This window comes from Hemiscyllium ocellatum, unplaced genomic scaffold (genome assembly GCF_020745735.1).
Source record: "Hemiscyllium ocellatum isolate sHemOce1 unplaced genomic scaffold, sHemOce1.pat.X.cur. scaffold_1491_pat_ctg1, whole genome shotgun sequence".
Lineage (NCBI taxonomy): Eukaryota > Metazoa > Chordata > Chondrichthyes > Orectolobiformes > Hemiscylliidae > Hemiscyllium > Hemiscyllium ocellatum.
In genome coordinates, this window is record NW_026867789.1 from 38,980 (window position 1) to 59,967 (window position 20,988).

General features: G+C 44.0%; 2 non-coding genes across 2 annotated transcripts; both read left to right on the forward strand.

Moving 5' to 3' along the window:
* The first annotated feature begins 1,158 nt into the window (after positions 1–1,158).
* trnai-aau (transfer RNA isoleucine (anticodon AAU)) lies at positions 1,159–1,232 on the forward strand. The gene has a single exon. It is a non-coding gene; the product is annotated as a tRNA-Ile (tRNA).
* Positions 1,233–3,449: 2,217 nt separating this feature from the next.
* Positions 3,450–3,523, forward strand: trnai-aau (transfer RNA isoleucine (anticodon AAU)). Its single transcript has one exon. It is a non-coding gene; the product is annotated as a tRNA-Ile (tRNA).
* The last annotated feature ends 17,465 nt before the right edge of the window (positions 3,524–20,988 follow it).

A 20,988-nucleotide genomic window follows, 5' to 3' on the forward strand; every position in this document is an offset into this window, starting at 1 on the left:
TGAAGTTGTTTGAATTTAACAACTTCAGACAATTTTACTTCATTATTTTATTCATCTCTTTTATCATTTCACCTGCAATATCATAGAGCCATTAGATATGGACAGCACTGAAAACACAATCTTCGGTCTGGCTCGTCCATTCCGAGCAGATATCCTCAACTGATCCAGCCACGATTGCATGCACTTGACCCATGTCTCTCTAAACCCTTCCTATTCAAATACACATCCAAATTCCTTAAAAGTATTGGAATTGTACCAGCCATCACCAGCTCGTCCGGCAACTTATTGCAGACACTCACCACCCTTTGCGTGACGCCGTTGCTCCTCACTGCCTGTCGAATTCTCACCCTCCCACACCAGATTTATACCCTGTCGTGCTGCACTGCCCCACCTGAGCGAAACGAACTTATCTATTTACCCGAAAAATGCCCCTCATGATTGAAAAACCTTCATAAGGTCAGCTCCCAGCCTCTGACGCGCCAGGCAAAATAGTGAGAGAGTGTTCAGCCTGTAAGCGTTTGCACCTTTTCCATTTTCAAATGTAAGATGTAGCATGCTGTCTGAAGCAGTCATCTTAGCAGCTGATCTGTCGCTGACAAACGCTGCAGGAAGGCGTGATAACCCGCTAAATATGCTGTCAAACGAAGATTGCAAAAGCAACATGAGTCATTGAGCAAAACGTGCAATTGAGTTCTGCGCTGTTGCTGACTCTAAAGCAACTGCGTCCTTCGGGAGCAGAAAGAATCCCACAGTTGGGTTACAATTCCAAAGCATTTGGCATAAGGTTCGCAGCAGTTTATCAGCAGCACATAACCCTGACTCCAAAGGTCTGTGAGTTTCCAGAAGCACAGTGAGCGATCGTTGAAGGTACGTTTCAAGCAGATGATATTTGTCAACATGACAAGCTGCAGCTGAGCTGGTGGCATTGCGATTGAAATTGCATGCGTCCGAACATTGTGCTTAATTTTGGATATCAGAGCAAATGGTTAGCTCGAGTGTGCGCGTTCGGTAAAGTCAATGTTTTTTTGTTAAAAAACTTTGCAATGGAAGGAAATACTTCATACGATCGTGCGATCGATTGCAAATCAGAAAACGAATAGCCGCCGTGGTTGTGAGCGCAGGCAATATAAGCCTTTGTTTTGACGAAGAGGCTACGTCGGTCGGTTAGCTCAGCTGGTTAGAGCGTGGTGCTAATAACGCCAAGGTCGTGGGTTCAATCCCCGCACTGACCATGCGCAGCGCTCCTCTCGTCCGCTGTGCTGTGTCAAGGTTGGTCGTGGTTTTTGCTTTCACCGTCTGCAAGAACTTGTCACATGATCGATTCAGAAGTGTATTCATTTGAAAGCCGACCATCGCTGTCATGGAACATCAACTCGTTGGTCCTATGCCGGATCTCAGCTGCGTTGCTGTATTTCCAAACAATGTGTCCCACGAAACCACAAAACCACCAAGCAGAAAGCCTCAGCGGCGCAATAAAACATTTGACAGGGATAGACGCACAACTCGATCACCGTACCCATGATGACTGGTGGATGTTGTCTGCAGCAAATCAATCAGTCTCAATTGTTAACACAAAGAAATGCCAAACATGAAATATATAAAGTAAAAAGTCGACCTGGCACAGTCTCGGAGGAGACCCAGAATTCAGGCTTCAATTCACTTCAAAGATTTGTTCAACTCATTTTCCTGGATCTCTGATACTACATTTCCCGCGACTTCCAGAGGGAATTCATTCGCTTGCTCACCTCTCATGCATCGACACTGGAGTCATCATATCCCCAGCAATATCACAGTGTCATTACTAAAAGCAAATTACTGCAGATGCTGGAATTCGAAACCAAAAGAGAAAATGCTGGAAAATCTCAGCAGGTCTGGCACCATCTGCAAGGAGAGAAAAGAGTTGACGTTTCGAGTCTAACTGACCCTTTGGTAAAGATTTTCAAAAAAGGGGAGATTTACAGAGCAATTGACACCAGGCTGAGAGAAGGTGAGTCAAGGCTCCAGATGCAAAGGTGATAATGACAGTGCACGGAGAGATTAAAGGGAGATTAGGAGCCGCGAATGACCAAGGCTGAAGCCAGTGTTACGTGACAAAATATGTGGGGGATGTGTGAAACAGAGACAAAAATGGAAAACAGGGGAGAAGCGTAGCAAAGCGGCAAGAGGAGAGGAAAAATGTATTGACAGAGTGGCAAGCGACAGAAAGAGAGACAAGCAAGAAATAAGAGGTACACAACAGTGAGAAAAACGCAAATAAAAAAGGTAAGTAAAATAATTGAAATAAAATTATCTGAAGTTGTTTGAATTTAACAACTTCAGACAATTTTACTTCATTATTTTATTCATCTCTTTTATCATTTCACCTGCAATATCATAGAGCCATTAGATATGGACAGCACTGAAAACACAATCTTCGGTCTGGCTCGTCCATTCCGAGCAGATATCCTCAACTGATCCGGCCACGATTGCATGCACTTGACCCATGTCTCTCTAAACCCTTCCTATTCAAATACACATCCAAATTCCTTAAAAGTATTGGAATTGTACCAGCCATCACCAGCTCGTCCGGCAACTTATTGCAGACACTCACCACCCTTTGCGTGACGCCGTTGCTCCTCACTGCCTGTCGAATTCTCACCCTCCCACACCAGATTTATACCCTGTCGTGCTGCACTGCCCCACCTGAGCGAAACGAACTTATCTATTTACCCGAAAAATGCCCCTCATGATTGAAAAACCTTCATAAGGTCAGCTCCCAGCCTCTGACGCGCCAGGCAAAATAGTGAGAGAGTGTTCAGCCTGTAAGCGTTTGCACCTTTTCCATTTTCAAATGTAAGATGTAGCATGCTGTCTGAAGCAGTCATCTTAGCAGCTGATCTGTCGCTGACAAACGCTGCAAGAAGGCGTGATAACCCGCTAAATATGCTGTCAAACGAAGATTGCAAAAGCAACATGAGTCATTGAGCAAAACGTGCAATTGAGTTCTGCGCTGTTGCTGACTCTAAAGCAACTGCGTCCTTCGGGAGCAGAAAGAATCCCACAGTTGGGTTACAATTCCAAAGCATTTGGCATAAGGTTCGCAGCAGTTTATCAGCAGCACATAACCCTGACTCCAAAGGTCTGTGAGTTTCCAGAAGCACAGTGAGCGATCGTTGAAGGTACGTTTCAAGCAGATGATATTTGTCAACATGACAAGCTGCAGCTGAGCTGGTGGCATTGCGATTGAAATTGCATGCGTCCGAACATTGTGCTTAATTTTGGATATCAGAGCAAATGGTTAGCTCGAGTGTGCGCGTTCGGTAAAGTCAATGTTTTTTTGTTAAAAAACTTTGCAATGGAAGGAAATACTTCATACGATCGTGCGATCGATTGCAAATCAGAAAACGAATAGCCGCCGTGGTTGTGAGCGCAGGCAATATAAGCCTTTGTTTTGACGAAGAGGCTACGTCGGTCGGTTAGCTCAGCTGGTTAGAGCGTGGTGCTAATAACGCCAAGGTCGTGGGTTCAATCCCCGCACTGACCATGCGCAGCGCTCGTCTCGTCCGCTGTGCTGTGTCAAGGTTGGTCGTGGTTTTTGCTTTCACCGTCTGCAAGAACTTGTCACATGATCGATTCAGAAGTGTATTCATTTGAAAGCCGACCATCGCTGTCATGGAACATCAACTCGTTGGTCCTATGCCGGATCTCAGCTGCGTTGCTGTATTTCCAAACAATGTGTCCCACAAAACCACCAAGCAGAAAGCCTCAGCGGCGCAATAAAACATTTGACAGGGATAGACGCACAACTCGATCACCGTACCCATGATGACTGGTGGATGTTGTCTGCAGCAAATCAATCAGTCTCAATTGTTAACACAAAGAAATGCCAAACATGAAATATATAAAGTAAAAAGTCGACCTGGCACAGTCTCGGAGGAGACCCAGAATTCAGGCTTCAATTCACTTCAAAGATTTGTTCAACTCATTTTCCTGGATCTCTGATACTACATTTCCCGCGACTTCCAGAGGGAATTCATTCGCTTGCTCACCTCTCATGCATCGACACTGGAGTCATCATATCCCCAGCAATATCACAGTGTCATTACTAAAAGCAAATTACTGCAGATGCTGGAATTCGAAACCAAAAGAGAAAATGCTGGAAAATCTCAGCAGGTCTGGCACCATCTGCAAGGAGAGAAAAGAGCTGACGTTTCGAGTCTAACTGACCCTGTGTTAAAGATTTTCAAAAAAGGGGAGATTTACAGAGCTATTAACACCAGGGTGAGAGAAGGTGAGTCAAGCCTCCAGATGCAAAGGTGATAATGACAGTGCACGGAGAGATTAAAGGGAGATGAGGAGCCGCGAATGACCAAGGCTAAAGCCAGTGTTACGTGACAAAATATGTGGGGCATGTGGAAAACAGAGACAAAATGGAAAACAGGGGAGAAGCGTAGCAAAGCGGGCAGAAGAGAGGAAAAATGTATTGACAGAGTGGGAAGCGACAGAAAGAGAGACAATCAAGAAATAAGAGGTACACAACAGTGAGAAAAACGCAAATAAAAAAGGTAAGTAAAATAATTGAAATAATATTATCTGAAGTTGTTTGAATTTAACAACTTCAGACAATTTTACTTCATTATTTTATTCATCTCTTTTATCATTTCACCTGCAATATCATAGAGCCATTAGATATGGACAGCACTGAAAACACAATCTTCGGTCTTGCTCATCCATTCCGAACAGATATCCTCAACTGATCCAGCCACGATTGCATGCACTTGACCCATGTCTCTCTAAACCCTTCCTATTCAAATGCACATCCAAATTCCTTAAAAGTATTGGAATTGTACCAGCCATCACCAGCTCGTCTGGCAACTTATTGCAGACACTCACCACCCTTTGCGTGACGCAGTTGCTCCTCACTGCCTGTCGAATTCTCACCCTCCCACACCAGATTTATACCCTCTCGTGCTGCACTGCCCCACCTGAGCGAAACGAACTTATCTATTTACCCGAGAAATGCCCCTCATGATTGAAAAACCTTCATAAGGTCAGCTCCCAGCCTCTGACTCGCCAGGCAAATTAGTGAGAGAGTGTTCAGCCTGTAAGCGTTTGCACCTTTTCCATTTTCAAATATAGGATGTAGCATGCTGTCTGAAGCAGTCATCTTAGCAGCTGATCTGTCGCTGACAAACGCTGCAGGAAGGCGTGCTAACCTGCTAAATATGCTGTCAAACGAAGATTGCAAAAGCAACATGAGTCATTGAGCAAAACGTGCAATTGAGTTCTGCGCTGTTGCTGACTCTAAAGCAACTGCGTCCTTCGGGAGCAGAAAGAATCCCACAGTTGAGTTCCAATTCCAATGCATTTGGCATAAGGTTCGCAGCAGTTTATCAGCAGCACATAACCCTGACTCCAAAGGTCTGTGAGTTTCCAGAAGCACAGTGAGCGATCGTTGAAGGTACGTTACAATAGCCGCCGTGGTTATGAGCGTCGGCAATATAGGCATATGCTTTGAACCGGAGCGTTCGTTGGTTGGTTTGCTCAGCTGGTTAGAGCGTGGTGCTAGTTACGCCGAGGTCGCGGGTTCGTTCCGCAATCTGACTATGTGCAGCGCTTGTGTTCTCAGCTGTGCTGTGTCAAGGTTTGTCGTGGCTTTTGCTTTCACCGTCTGCAAGAACTTGTCACATGATCGATTCAGATGTGTATTCATTCGAAAGCCGGCCATCGCGTTCATGGAACATCAACTCGTCGGTCCCATGCCGGATCTCAGCTGCGTTGCTGTATTTCCAACAAATTGTCCCGCAAAATCACCAAGCAGTAAGCCTCACCAGCGCAATAAACATTTGACAGGGATAGACGCACAACTCGATCACCGTACCCATGATGACTGGTGGATGTTGTCTGCAGCAAATCAATCAGTCTCAATTGTTTTCACAAAGAAATGCAAAGGGACAATCGGGACATGAAGCCAGAAGAAGTAGGTGAGGTCTTCAATGAATACTTCCCATCTGTATTCACACAGGAGCAAGGCATCGTAGCTCGGGATTTCAGTTGGGATGGTGATTTTCTCAAACATATTACGATCAATAAGGAAGAGGGATTTTATGTTTTCACAGGCTTAAATGTGGAGAAATCCCCAGTGCCCAATTGAATGTATCCCACGCTGCTATGGGAGGTAAGGGAGGAGATTGCTCGGGCCCTGGTGGATATATTTAATACTTTGCTGGCCACTGATAAAGTGTGGAATGACTGGAGGATAGCTAATGTGGTTCCTTTGTTCAAGAAGGGCAGCAGGGATAGGCCAGCTAATTACAGAGCAGACAGTCTGACAGCAGGGGGAGAGAAATTGTTGGGAACAATTCTGAGGAACAGAATGAATCAAAAATTGGAAAGGCTGAGATCGATTTGGGATACTCATCATACATTTGGTAGAGTAAGATCCTTTCCCAAATTCAGCTGAGATTTATATTTGAAATTATGATTGAGAATTTTGATGATGGCTGTGCAGATGATGTGGGTTACATGAAGTTCATTACATCGCTTCACAAGATCCCATATAGAAGGCTGGTGCAACAGACCAATAGGATCCAAGGCAATTTGGCAAACAGGATCCACAACTGGTGGAGGGCTGTTTTTACAATTGAAATTCTTTCACTAACGGGTGTACCATAGGGATCTGTACGGGAGCCGTTGCTGTTTATTATATACATTAATAACTCTGATGTGAAAGCAGAAGGTATCATTAGTAGGTTTGCAGATGACATGAAAGCTGAGGGTGTTGTCCATAGTGAGGTGGATGGTGCCAGGCTGCAGTCTGAATGTAGAGGCTGGGACTGAATTTCAAGACAGGAACTTAAGTAGAAACATCAGGAAAGAGCACAGCAGACATTGAGGGAAAACTGATTGATTAAAGTGCATTTATTTCAAAATAAAAGGCTTAATAATTAAGGCAAATGAAGTCGGCGCATGGATGAGAACATGAGACTGGAATACCATAGATATGGCAGAAACCCACCTGAGAGTGGGACAGGACTGGGAGCTCAATGTTCCAGGATACAGATTCCACAGGGTGGATAGAACAGAAGGTGAGAGAGGAGGGGGTGGAGTTTTTGATCAGTGAAATATCACTGCAGCACTTGGAGAGGATATTCCTGGGGAACACCCATTGAAGCTATAATGGTGCAATTGAGATATGGGATTGGGTGATCAGTTTGATATGACTGTACTCCAGGCTGCCAACAGTCAGCGAGAGTTTGAGCAGCAAATATGTCGGGAGATCTCAGATATCTGTAAGATTGATAGGGTTGGAATGGTCAGGGATTTTAACTTTCCAAACCTAGTCTGGGACTGCCAGTGTGCTCAGAGCTTGAATGGATGGGATTTGTTAGGCATGTACAAGAAAAATGTCTCAGACAGAATGTAAATGGTTGGACTGCAGGAAGGGGTAAAACCTGACTACGCCTTGGGGAACAAGGTAGGGAAAGGGACTGAGGCACTAGTGGGACAACACTTTGGCAAAGTGAGCACAATTGTATTAGTTTGAATATAGTGATGGAAATGCACAAGCCTAGTCCACAAGTTAAAGATCAAAATTTGTCTTGCCGCAATCCAGAAGGTATTAGTGAAGAGCTTTTGGCAATTGATTGTGGAGGTTATTTGCAGGTAAAGGGACGTCAGGCAGGTGGGAAGCTTTCAAAAGAGCGATAAAATGATATTTGAGGGATATCATATTTCTGTTAGTGTGAAAGACAATGCTGACACAAGTGGGATACACTGATGACTGGGGGTATTGAGACTCTGGTCAACAAAAAGGGGGCACGTGTCACATAGCCAGCTGGATTCAGGGAATCTATTGAAGAACATTGCAGATGGAGTATTCACTTAAGAGGGAAATCAGGAGGGCACAAAGGGGACTACAGAAAGCATTGGCAGATCAGGCTGAGGAAAATCCAAAGTGATTCTTCAAGTATATTCTTCAGGAGATTAACTAGGAGAAGAATGTGGCTCCTTGACGACGAATGGGGCCATCCAAGTGTGGAAACACAGAAGATGGGTGAGATCCTGAACAAAAATTTCATGTTTGAACTTAACTTGGTGAAATACTGGGCAAGTCAGGGAATAAGGAACAATAACGTCTTCAAAAGACTCCACTTAACATAACAGGCGGTAGTGAAGGTTCTATAATGCGTATAAGATGGACAAATCCTTGGGAACTAATCATGTATATCCCAGGATATTGCAGGAAGCTCAGGAAGAAATTGTGGGGTCCCATAAAGAGATATTTCTATCACTGATAGCCATGGGAGAATGGAATAGGGAAGGTTAGATGGGCTTCAGATTGGGTCCACAGGTTAGCACACATTGAGGGCCGAAGGGCCTGTACTGTACTGTCATGTTCTTATGTTCTGTGTCTGGAGGATATAAGTAGGAGATGGGAGAGAAAAAAAACTTCAAAGAATTTGGAGGAGAAGATTTTCCACACAGAGTACAGTGCAGGTAGGAAATGGGATTCGAGGGGAAGTGATAGAGAAAAGTACAATAACAACATGGAAAAGACATTTGTGCAGGTACATGGAGAGGAGAAGGTTTGAAGGGATATGGGTCAAGTGCAGGGAAACGCGACTCGTTCATAGACTCTGTTCAGCATGGACTAGTTCGATCGAAGGAACCTGTTCCGTGCTGGATGACCCTGTCTCCTGTTATTGTAGGAGACTACTGAGATAAGGCACGTTATAGACACTGAAGCAAGTTACAGCGATAGGGCTGGTAGTCAGGAATGCAGTACAATCCAAATATGTGGAGAGAGTATAGGGAAGGGAGGATTCCAATATGTGGAGGGAGTATAGGGAAGGGAGGATGTTACCGGGACAGGAACTGTTATAGGAGTTACAAATTATTGAAGACACTAAGTCACCATGACATTCCATAGATAGATTGTTGCAGAGTAGTGAGTCTTAGCACAGCAGAACTTACTATAAGGTTTTGATTGAGCCTGGGGTGTGTCTGTACTGTGCACCCCCTCCAGCACTGTATCTATGTCATGTTTTGTTATCTGATGTTGGGAGCTCTGTCTTTGCTGTCTGCTCTGTTCACTGTAGTGATCTTACCTCACTGCAGGATTTATTGAACACTCCAAATCTCCCTTCTCTTTGTCTCCCTGGCTGATCAACCATCTTCAATGTGGCGATGGACGAGACATCCAGCAGCTGGGAAGTCTATTGAGTCAGGCCGTTCCTAATACCTACAGAAGTCAGAGGAATCAACAATTTGGGAAATTAGACAGATCCCGTGAGGGATACACATGGAGAATGGCACTAAGTCCAACAGAGATCTGAAAAACCCTGTCTCCATCTCTTGCATATGCTGCTGCGTCTCTCTGGAGTAAAGACTTAAATTGGTTCAGGATCCGGAGAAGCTGCAAGAGTGAGAGACGCTGACAGAGGCAGCAATTCGACCCTCACAGTGAGGGATACCACATGAAGAGAGTCTGAGTGATAGCACCAGAGGGCAGGAAAATTTCATAACGAAACAATCATGTAGGAAGAACAGGTTTAGGTTCCTGATGCCCTGGTGTCAGTGCTCAGGAATGAGCAACCTTTGAGTAGGTGAAGTGATGGCCTCGTGGTATTGTTGCAAGAGCATGTATCCAAATGCTCACCCAATGTTCTGTGGAGGCAGGTTTAAATCCCACCATCAGAAATGGTGGAATTTGCAATAATCATTTTTTTAAAAATTGCAATTAACAATCTATGAATAAGTCTGAAATCATTGCTGATGTCCAAAACAATGTTTGTTCATCAAAAATACACTAGGGAGCAACTGCCATGCTCACATGGTTTGTCCGACATTCCCACAGCAAAGTGTTTGCCTCTGAAATGGCCGAGCAAATTACTCAGCTCAAGGGCAGCGAGGGCTGTGCAGTAAAGGCTGGTCAGACAGAGACACCAACATCCCATACCTGAGTTTAAAAATAAACCATTCGGATTGTCCCACTGGAAGTATGCTGGGACCAGTGTCCTGGCCAATCACGTCGGTAGGTTTAGGGACAGGGCTTTAAACTGACAGAGAGGATGCAGGGACAGGGTTCAGGTGAAAGGAGCTTTCCAAATCCAAATAGAAAAGGTGAAGCTTTGCAACAGCATGGGGATGTCGCTGAAAACAAGCAGAAAGGAACAGGATGGGACCAAGTTTAACTAAAACTGTACGTCAGCGAATCAATTTGTGACAGGAAATTGTAGGAAACAGTTAAATTATGTTTTTTTTTGGAATGGACAAAGTCTCTGCCATAAGGTAGATGAATTTGTGACAGAGATAAAAGAGAGTTAGACACCAGGGTGACGTGGTTACAGGGTGAAAAAAGGTGGACATAAAAATTCAAATGGTTCACAACTTTGTGGAAACTCATGCAAAGTGGACAACGCTAACAATAATTGATAACAAAGGCATTACAGAGAAAGTATTTGGCCGCAGATCATGAAGTAGAGTCAGTCTGAATGTAAATTCTGGCTACTACTTGCCAAGGACACCAGCAGCAGAACAGTTTTAGGCCACTGAACAGCATTTCATTGATCATCACTGCATTACACAGGAACTCACTGGAATTTTTAATAAAGGCATTACGAAAAATTCAGTGAAAATTCAAAATTCGCATAATCTTGACAATCACACTGACAACAGTGATATTGGAAGGGAAGTTCGGAGAATTTTTTTCAGTGTTTCTTTAAATAACACATTGTGCAACTGGCTCGGAATGTAACTAAGTCAGATCGACCGTTGCGTGATGAAACTTAGTGAATGAGTGATGTCACCTGGAGAGATCGTCTGGGAAATTGTGATAAAATGCAGTTTAAAGAAATATAAAGTTTTAAAGTGAATCACAGAAAGGACAAGCTACAACTAAAAACAAAAATTGCCAATTGCATGAGTTTGAGAGAAGAACTGACCAAGGTAAACAGCCTAACAGACTGAAACATGTGTGTGCGTAAATGAACAGTGGTAAACTTTTGAAGGAACAGTGAAAATCACTGAACAAAAGGATATTCCATTGAAACAGACAAAATCTTAACAAGAAACTCACACCTGTCCCTGACTCAGGACAAAATGGATCACATTAGATTATGAGGCTGAGAAGATCACCAAAAAGTACTTAAAATCCTGAAGTGCGAGTGTGCTTTAGGAGTAAGTGTTAAAGGGGTTGCAAAGGGTCTGTTAGCAGGAGGAGGGCAATTGGAAGAGGAATCCCTGTGAGGGTATAGTGTCACAATAGGAACAGGGAGAGGTGAAGGTGCTGGTGGTAGTGAGAGTGTTACAGAGAGTGGTCAGGGCCTGAAGTGTGTTTCAAACTAAGTACGAGTGTTGCAGCTGGAGGGGTTTGCAGAGGTAGGGAGGGACATATGAATTTTTATTTAATCATTTATGGGATGTGGGTGTCACTGCCTGGACTTACATTCCTTGACCCCACTCTTAACTACCCAGAGGATAGCTCAGTCAGCCCTCTTGTTGTGGGTCTGGAGTCACATGTTGGCCAGACCATGTGAGAATATTTGTTGTCCTTCCCTAAAGCTGGGAAGTGAACCTGATGAGTTCTTCCTACTGATCAGCAATGTATTTATGGTAGACTCGCCAATGTCTTGTACAGATACAACATGACATCCCAACTCCTACTCTCCATGCTCTGCCCAATGAAGGGAACCATCCCAAACGCCTGCTTCACCAGCCTGCCTGCCTGTGATGCAACTTTCAAAGAACTGTGTACCTGCATCCCCGTGTCTCTGACTGACAACACTACCCAGGGCCCGAACATCAGCTGTACAAGTCCCACCCTGGTTTGTTTCACCAAAATGGAACATGGCACATTTATCTAATTCCACTTCATTTGCTGTTCTTCAGCCCACTCTCCCAGCAGTACTGTTCATCCTGTTGTATCACAGATAACCTTCATCACTGTCCAGTTTACCACCAATTTCAGTATCACCCAAAAACCTTACTTACCAGGAAACCATTTACCCAAATGACAAACAGCAGGGGACCCACTACACCGCTGGTCACATGCCTCCAGTCAGAAAAAACAACATCTCATCCATCACCCTCTGTCTCCAACCATCAAGCCAATTTTGTACCCAGTTGACTAGCTTCTCCTGAATGCCATATCCTTTTACACTGATCTGAGCTTATTACCCGTTTACCATACGGAACGTAGAACACAGAACAGTACAGCACAAGACCCTTTGGCCATGATGCCATGCCAACATTTTATCCGACTATAAGACCAAACTAACTTCCATAAGCTTAATTTTACTATCATCCATGTGCTTATCCAAGAGTCTATTAAATGTCCCGAAAGTATCTAACTTTACTACCACCATAGTCAGTGCATTCCAACCACCTACCATTCTCTATTCTTTTATCCATCCTCCATTCACCTTAAAATTACACCCCCTTGTAATATCCATTTATGCCAAAGGAGAAAAAGTCTCTGACTATTCACTCACTCTGTGCCTCTCATCATCTTGTTCACCTCTACCACCTTGGCCCCCCCCTTTCTTCACGCCAATGAGAAAAGCCTTAGCTTCCTCGGCCTTTCTTCATAAGAAATGCTCTCCATTCCAGGCAGCATCCTGGTAAATCTCCTGTGTAAGCTCTCTAAAACTTGCACATCCTTCCTGAATAGAGGGGACCAGAACTGAACACAATATTCCAAGTGTGGTCTCACCAGGATGCTATAAAGATGCAGTAAAACCTTACTGTTCTTCAAATAAATCCCCTTGCTAAGGAAAACAAACACAACAACCCTATAAACGTGCGTGGCAACTTTGAGGAATCTATGAACACGGACCCCTTAATCTCTCTGATCTTCCATACGGCCAAGCATTCTGCCTTTCACCCTGCATTCTGTACTCAAATTCCACCTTCCAGAATGAAATTCCACCAGATTGGCAAACTTACTAACCCACTGTCCAACATCCACATCCAAGTCATTTATAAAAATCAGAGAGAGCAGAGCAGAGTCCCAAAGCCGACTGTTACAGAACACCACTGGTCACTGAGCTCCAGGCTCAATACTGTCTATCTGCTGCCATACTCTGTCTTCTCTCGGCCATCCAATCCTGTATCCAGACAGACAGATTTCCCTGTATCCCATGCCTCCTTATTTTCTGTATGAGCTTCAACATATTCTGTCATATCTTCAAAGAATTCAATAAGGTTTGTGAGGCATGACCTGCCCCTGTCAAACCCGTGCTGACTGTCTAAAATTTAACTATGCTTTTCCAAGTAGTCATAAATTCTGTCTGTTAGAGTCCTCTCCAATAATCTGCACACCACAGACATTAGACCAAATCTGTAATTCCCAAGATTCTACCTCCGTTACGTGGCCCGGACTCTACAATTCTTCTCTCCTCTGCTAGCTTCCCCAAATGGGCACTGGCGGGTGGTGGGGATTACAGAGATAGGGAGGGATATCAGGACAGGAGGATTTGCAGACATTCGGAGGGTTGCAGGGCCAAAAGGAGGATTCAGTAATTGGGAGGTTACATGATTATGAACGCATTTGAGGAGGGAAGGAGGGAGGATTGTTGCAAAATGAAATGTTTCACAGTTTAGGTGTTTTGTTAGGACTGCAAGAGGTTACTGAGTTAGGTAGGGTTTAAGCACTGGTGGATTTTACGGAAACATGATTTTGATTGCAATGGCAGGAAGAGGATTCAGGAAGCTGGAGAGTATGGGGTCTGAATGAAGTTATACAAATCGGAAGAGTTGGCAGAGATGGAGGCGTTAACAGAGACAACAATAGCCTGATCTGGAGCAGAGGACACATATTGGGAGGGATTTGGGGACTGCAGGTAGTTTGAAAAGGAGAGGGGACCATACAGACTCAAGAGGTTACAGAAATGCAAAGAGCTGTAGGGTCTGCAGGAGTTCATGAAGATGGGCAGGTTGGGAGTGATGGAGCAGTTTACAGGGATAACAGTGCTGGTTTATACTGACAGGGACTATTTAGGGAATGGAGCAGATTACAGAGATAATGTAGGTTGTATAGACTGGAAGAAAAAATACATATGGAGGGTAGTTGGGACTGAAATGGTTTAGAGATATCGAAATTCTTAGGTTCTGGTGTTATTTAGACATGGAGGATGTGGAATCGGACAGGTTTTCCAGGAGATGAGAACAGCAATTTTGATTGGAGAAAGTTACACAGATAAAGGAGCACTAGCAATCTCCTCCAGTTTGGCCTAAGTGGGCAAGTGTTGTAGGGGAGGTTGTCATTAACACAGATAGGGGTGTAAGAGCTGGAGAAGTTTATGCAGATGAGTAGATGGGTGGAAATATTGGAAGAGCTTACATTGACAGGGTGGGTGACAATGATGAGAGCATGTTACACAGATCGCAGGTCGTTGAGGAACTGGATTGGAACAGTCACAGGGACTGGAGTGGGTTCGACAGATCGGAGTGTGGCCGAGGCCTGAGAAGATTATAGGGTCTCCATAGATTCATTTTGTCTTTAGTGCTGGAAGAGGTTCGGTAGATACGGAACCCTTAAACCCAATGTATACCATCTTCATTTGCCAGCCCAGAGCCTAAATATCCTTCATCAGCCAGGGATCCCTAAACCTGCTATTTTCACTTCACCCTAACAAGTACATACTAACCCTGGATTTTCCGTATCACACTTTTAAAAGCTTCCCATTTTCCAGTCGTTTCTTTTCCTTCAAACAGACTCACCCACCCAACCTCTGCTAGGTCCTGCTTCATGGTCCCAAAACTGGCTGTGTTCCAGCATAGCTCCCTAACCTGTGGACCTCTCCTATCATTTTTATAGTTATGTTAAAACTAAGACAGTTGCGGTCACTGGACCTAAAGTGCTCTCTGACTGACACATCAGTCACTTCCTCATCTCGTTTTCTCAGGGGAGATTCAATGTTGTGCCCACCTGAGTAGAATAGGACCGACTACATATTGGTCAAGGAAACTTTCTTGGACCCATTTGACAAATTGTAACCTCTATGAGCCTTTTATTCTCTAAATTCACAAGTCAACCCAGGGGAAATTAAAATCTCCAATCAATACTACTCTCTTATTCTTACAGCTATACAATCTCTCTACACATCCACTCTTCTCATACCCGCTGGCTATTTGCGAGTCTGTAATACAGTCCCATCAAAGTGACCGCCCCCTTCTTCTTTCTAACTCCTAACCATATGGCCTCATTTGATGACTCTTTAGGAATATCCTCTCTGACCACTGTTGTTATGCTCTCCCTTATCAAAAGCGCACTCCCCTCCTCATTTACTTGTCTTTCTGTCACAACACTGAGCTGCCAGTTCTGCCCTTCTCTCAGCCATGTTTCTGTTATGGCTATAACACCTCAGTCCCCAGAGCCAATCCATGCTCTGAGCTCACCTACCTTATCTGTCAGGCCTCACGAAATAAATGCCCTTTAAACCAGATGTCTTTTCCCTCCCTTGACTGTGCCCCTGGATATTCTGAATAGGAAACTTGCTCTCGGTGGCTGTGAAGTTTCCTCTGACTGGCCGATGGTCTCTCTCTTTTTCAGAATCCCAATCGCCTGGCAAACCAGATTAAGCCCTCCCAGCTAACACTAGCAAATCCCCCTCCCAGGTTGCTAGTACCCCTCTGGTTCAAGTGTAACCAGCCCCCCTTGTCCAGGTCACCTCTACTGCAGAAGAGATCCCAATGATCCAAGACGTAAAAACCCTTACCCCTCCGCCAGCTCCTCAGGCACTCATCCATCCGGCTAGTCTTTTTATTTCCATTTTCACTGCGAGCGGATCTGTGAGTAATCTGGGGCTCACTGCCCTTGTCGTCCTGCTTTTTAACTTCTTACCTAACTCCCAATACTCACTTGACCAGAACCCACCTAACTGTATCTATGTCATGTGTACTGATGTGCACAATTACCACTGGATGTTTGCCCTCCCCCTGGAGAAAAGGGCAGAATCTGACCTCCCCTTGGGGAATAAGGTAGGAAAAGGGACTGAGGTGTTAGTTGGGAAGCACTTTGACAAAGTGTGCACAACTATATTAGTTTGAAAACAGTTATGGAAAAGGACAGGCCTGGTCCAGAAGTGAAACATCAAAATTACCCTGCCCCAATCCAGACGGTATTGGTCAAGAGCTTTTAACAGTTGATTGTGGAGATTATTTGCAGGTAAATGGACTTCAGGCAGGTGGGAATCTTTCAAAAGAAAGATAAAATGAGAGTTCAGGGTGAGGATATTTCTGTTAGTGTGAAGGACAATGCTGATTACAAGTAGAAAATTCTGGATAACTGGGATATTGAGATTCTGGTCAAGAAAAAGGCGGTCCATGTCAATATGCCCAATTGGATTCCTCAAAGAACATTGTGGGTGCAGTAATACACTGAAGAGGGAGAGCAGTAAGGCAAACAGGAGACCTGAGAAAACTGACGAAATGCTGAGGAAAATCCAAAGGTATTCCATATGAATACTAACGACAGAAGATTAACTAGGCACAGAATGTGTCCCCTGAAAGATCAATGGAATAATCCATGTTTGGAACCACAGGAGATGTGTGAGATCCTTAACGAAAATTTCATATCAGAACTTAAAGACTGGGGAAGTCAGGGAAATAAAGTCATCAAAAGACTCCGCATATCAGAACAAGAGTTGCTGGAGATTTTAAAATGCATAAAAAATAGACAAATCCCTGGAACTAATCATGTATATCCGAGGACATTGGGGTAAAGTCAGGAAGAAGTGCCCCTTAAAGAGATACTCATGTCAGTGACAGCTACGGGTGATGAGCTGGAAGCCTGCACAAGTAGTGTCTCACAAACTTGACTGAGTTGGTTGAAGAGTTGACTAAGAAGATAGATGATGACAGAACAGGAGACTTTGACTATACTGACCACAGCAAGGCCTTGGACAGGGTTTAGCGTGGAACACTGGTTAGTAAGGTTAGATCACATGGGAGCAGGGAGAGCTATCCAACTGGATATAAAATTGGTTTGACACTGGGAGACAGAGAGTGGTGGAAGAGGGTTGTTCTGCAGACTATGGGCCTATCACGAGCAATGTGCCATAAGGAACAGTACTAGATCCACTGTTATGCATCATTTACAGAAATCATTTCTGTAAGAGCATAGGAGTCACTGCTTGTAAGTTTGTCGATAAAAGTCCGGATATAACACGGGTTATAGCAGGAAATACATTTATCGAGGGGGATCTCGAACAACTGAGCCAGTGGGCCAAGGAATGAACGATGGAGTTGAATTCAGGTGATGGATTTTGTTAAAACAAACTAGGGAGGACGAACACAATTAATGGTCGGGCCTGGGCAGTATTGTCGAACAGAGAGAGAGACCAAGAAGTACAGTTATATTGTTCCTTGGATGTGGCATCACACATGGACAGGGTGGGGAAAGGGCATTTAGCAGACTTACTCTCATGGGTCACAGCATTACGACATGAGTTGGTACATTATGATAAGGCTGTATAAGATATTGCTGGGTGCCCAGTTGGAGTACTGCATAGAATTCTGGTCCTCCTGCTTTAGGAAGCATTTCCTGAAACTGTAAATGGAGCAAAGATTGACGAAGATGTTACTGATACTGGAGTGTTTGACAGAAACTGAGAGGCTGGATAAGTTGGATAGCAACATAGGGGGATAAGACAGATTTGGCATTTTAGGTTAAGAAGAATTCAAGGAAATTCTACAGCACACAAGTACAAAAAGCAACTAGAGAGAGAGACTAGGGCCCCACAAAGATCAATAAGGCCATCCATGAGTGGAATAACAGAAGATGGGTGAGACCCGAAATGAACATTTCATGTCAGAAAGTGCGGACAAGTCAGTTGAAGAAACACTGATGGCTTGAAAAGAGTTCTATTTACAGAAGAGGTGGTGCTGGAGGTCTTAGAACACAAAGGTAGAGAAAGCACTAGGTCCTGAACAAGTGTATCCCAGAACATTGTGGCGAAGTAGTGGCAGAGACCTGAGCAGAAATATTTGTATCATTGTCCTTCGATGATAGAAATCGTAGGACGATGATTTAAATCACGAGGGAGACAGGTATGGTGATTAGCCAACGTCTTTACCCCAGGGTAGTGGAGTCCATAACTAGATTGGATCGAAGTGCAGAAGGAGGAGGTGTGAGCAATTCTGCAAAGTCTAAAAATAGATAAGTCCGCAGGGCTGGATGTGATTTATCCTCGGATTCTCTGGGAATCCAGGAAGGAGATTGCCATGCCTTTGGCTTTTAGGTTTATGTCGTCATTGTTTACAAGAGTAGTGCCAGAAGGCTGGAGGAGAGCAAATGTTGTCCCCTTAGAATAGATTAATTACAGTGTAGAAACAGGCCATTCGGCCCAACAAGTCCACACCGACCCTCTGATGAGCAACCCACCTCCTTACATTTATCCCTTCACCTAACACTATGGGCAATTTAGCTAACCTGCACATTTTGGACTGTGGGAGGAAACCCACACAGACAGTTGGCTGAAGCAGGAATTAAAACCAGGTCACCGGCGATGTGAAACAGCAGTGCTAACCATTGCACCAACGTGCCACCCCAAGCAGGTGAGTGTAGACAATCCTGGTAGTTATAGATGTGTGAGCATTAATTTGATTCTGGGTAAAGTGTTGGAAAGGCTTGTAAGGGATAGGATTTATATTCATCTGAGATTAATAAGTTGATTAGGGATAGTCAACACGATTTTGTGAAGGGTAGGTCGTGCCTCACAAACCTTATTGAGGTCTTTAAGAAGGAGAACGAAGACAGAGATGGATGACGGTAAAGCAGTTGATGTGGTGCATAATTATTTCAGTAAGGCGTTTGTTAAGGTTCCCCATGGTAGGCTATTGCCAATAATACGGAGGCATGGGATTGTGGGTGATTAAGCAGTTTGGATCAGAAATTGGCTCACTGAAAGAAGACAGAGGGTAGTGGTTGATGATAAAGATTGATCCTGGAGTACAGTTGCTAGTGGGAACTGCCAGGATGTGTTTTGGGTCCACTGTTGCTGTCATTTATATAAATGACTTGAATGAAGGCATTGAAGGATGGGTTAGTAAATTTGCAGAAGACACTAAGGTTGGTAGAGATGTGGATAATGACGAAGGATGTTGTAGGTTACAGAAAGATATAAATAAGCTGCACAGCTGGACTGAAAGTTCGCAAGTGGAGTTTAATGTGGAAAGGTGTGAGGCGACTCACTCTGGAACACAAGAGTATTGGGATAATGGTAAGATGGTAGTTAGTGCAGACGAACAGAGAGATCTCTATGTCCATGTACATAGATCATTGAAAGTTGCCACCCAGGTTTAAGAAGCCATTCAGTGTGTGAGCTTGTATTGGTAGAGGGATTGTGTTTCGCAACCATGAGATCATGCTGCAGCTGTACAAAACTCTGTGTGTGGCCACATTTGTTCACGTCACTGCATTACAGGATGGATGTGTAAGCTTTGGAAATGATTCAGAGGAGATTTACTAGGGAGTTACCTGGTATGGACCGAAGGTCTTATGAGGAAAGGCTGAGGGACTTAAGCTGCTTTTGTTCAAGAGAATGTGTTTGAGGTCAATTAATTGAGGTATATAAGATAATCAGCAGGTAAGATGGGTTGTATAGTGAGAGCCTTTTCTATTGAATGGCAATGTCTAGCACGAGGCAGATATTAATTTTAATACTTGGGATAGATGCCAGTGGTAGGTTCTTTACTCAGTATAGTCACGGCCAACTTTAAAGGCACTTAAACGGTCTTTCGGTAGGGGTATGGACAAGAATTGGAATGGTGTTGGTTCGATTGGCTTCAGATTGGGTCTACAGGTTGGCGCAACATCGAATCAGAAGGGGCTGTATTGCGCTGTCATGTTCTGTTTTCCAGCGGGCATAAATATGAGATGGGAGAGGAAATACTTAAAAGAGATTTTAGGAGAAAATTTACTACACAGTGGATGGTGCAGTTATGGAATGAGCTTCCAGCGGAAATGTTAGAGAAAAGTACAATTACAACATGGAAAAGTTGGGCAGGTACATGGGGAAGAGAAGGTTTGAAGAATACGGGTCAAATACAGGGAAAGGCAACTCGTTCATTGACTCGGGTCAGCATGGGCTATTTGGGTTGAAGGAAAAGTTTCCATGCTGCAAGTCTCTGTCTCCAGTTATTGGAGGAGGAGACTACCGAGTTAAGACATGTTGTAAACACTGAAGCAAGTTACAGCGATAGGGATGGTAGTCCATAATGCAGTACATTTCAAATATGCGGAGGGACTATTGGGCTGGGAGGAGGTTACAGAGATAGGAACTGTTATAGAAGTTATAAATTATTGAAGACATAGAGATCTGGAAAATCTGGAGAGAGAGAGAGAGAGAGAAAGTGAGAGCAAGAGCAAGTGTGAGAGACTAAGTGATATTACAAGAGTCCTGGAAGATATCAGGAACACATAATTGTGTTGGAAGAACAGGTTTTGCTTCATGATGCACTGGTATCGCTGTCATATAATATCAACTCTGTTGGTCCCATGCCGGATCTCAGCTGCGTTGCTGTATTTCCAAACAATGTGTCCCATGAAACCACAAAATCACCAAGCAGAAAGCCTCACCGGCGCACTAAAACATTTGACAGGGAGAGACGCATGACACGATCGCCGTACCTATGATGACTGGTGGATGTTGTCTGCAGCAAATCAATCAGTCTCAACTGTCTTCACAAAGAAATGCAAAACATGAAATATATGCAGTATTAAGTCGACCTGGCACAGTCTCGGAGGAGAATCAGAGTTCAGGCTTCAATTCAAATCAAAGATTCGTTCATCTTATTTTCCTGGATCTCTGTTACTACTTTTCACGCGACTTCCAGAGGGAATTCATTCGTTTGTTCACCTTTTATGTATCGACACTGGAGTTATCATGTCCCCAACAATATCATAGAGCCATTAATAGAAACAAATAACTGCAGATGCTTTAATCTGAAACCAAAAGAGAACATGCTGGAAAATCTAAGCAGGTCTGGCACCATCTGCAAGGA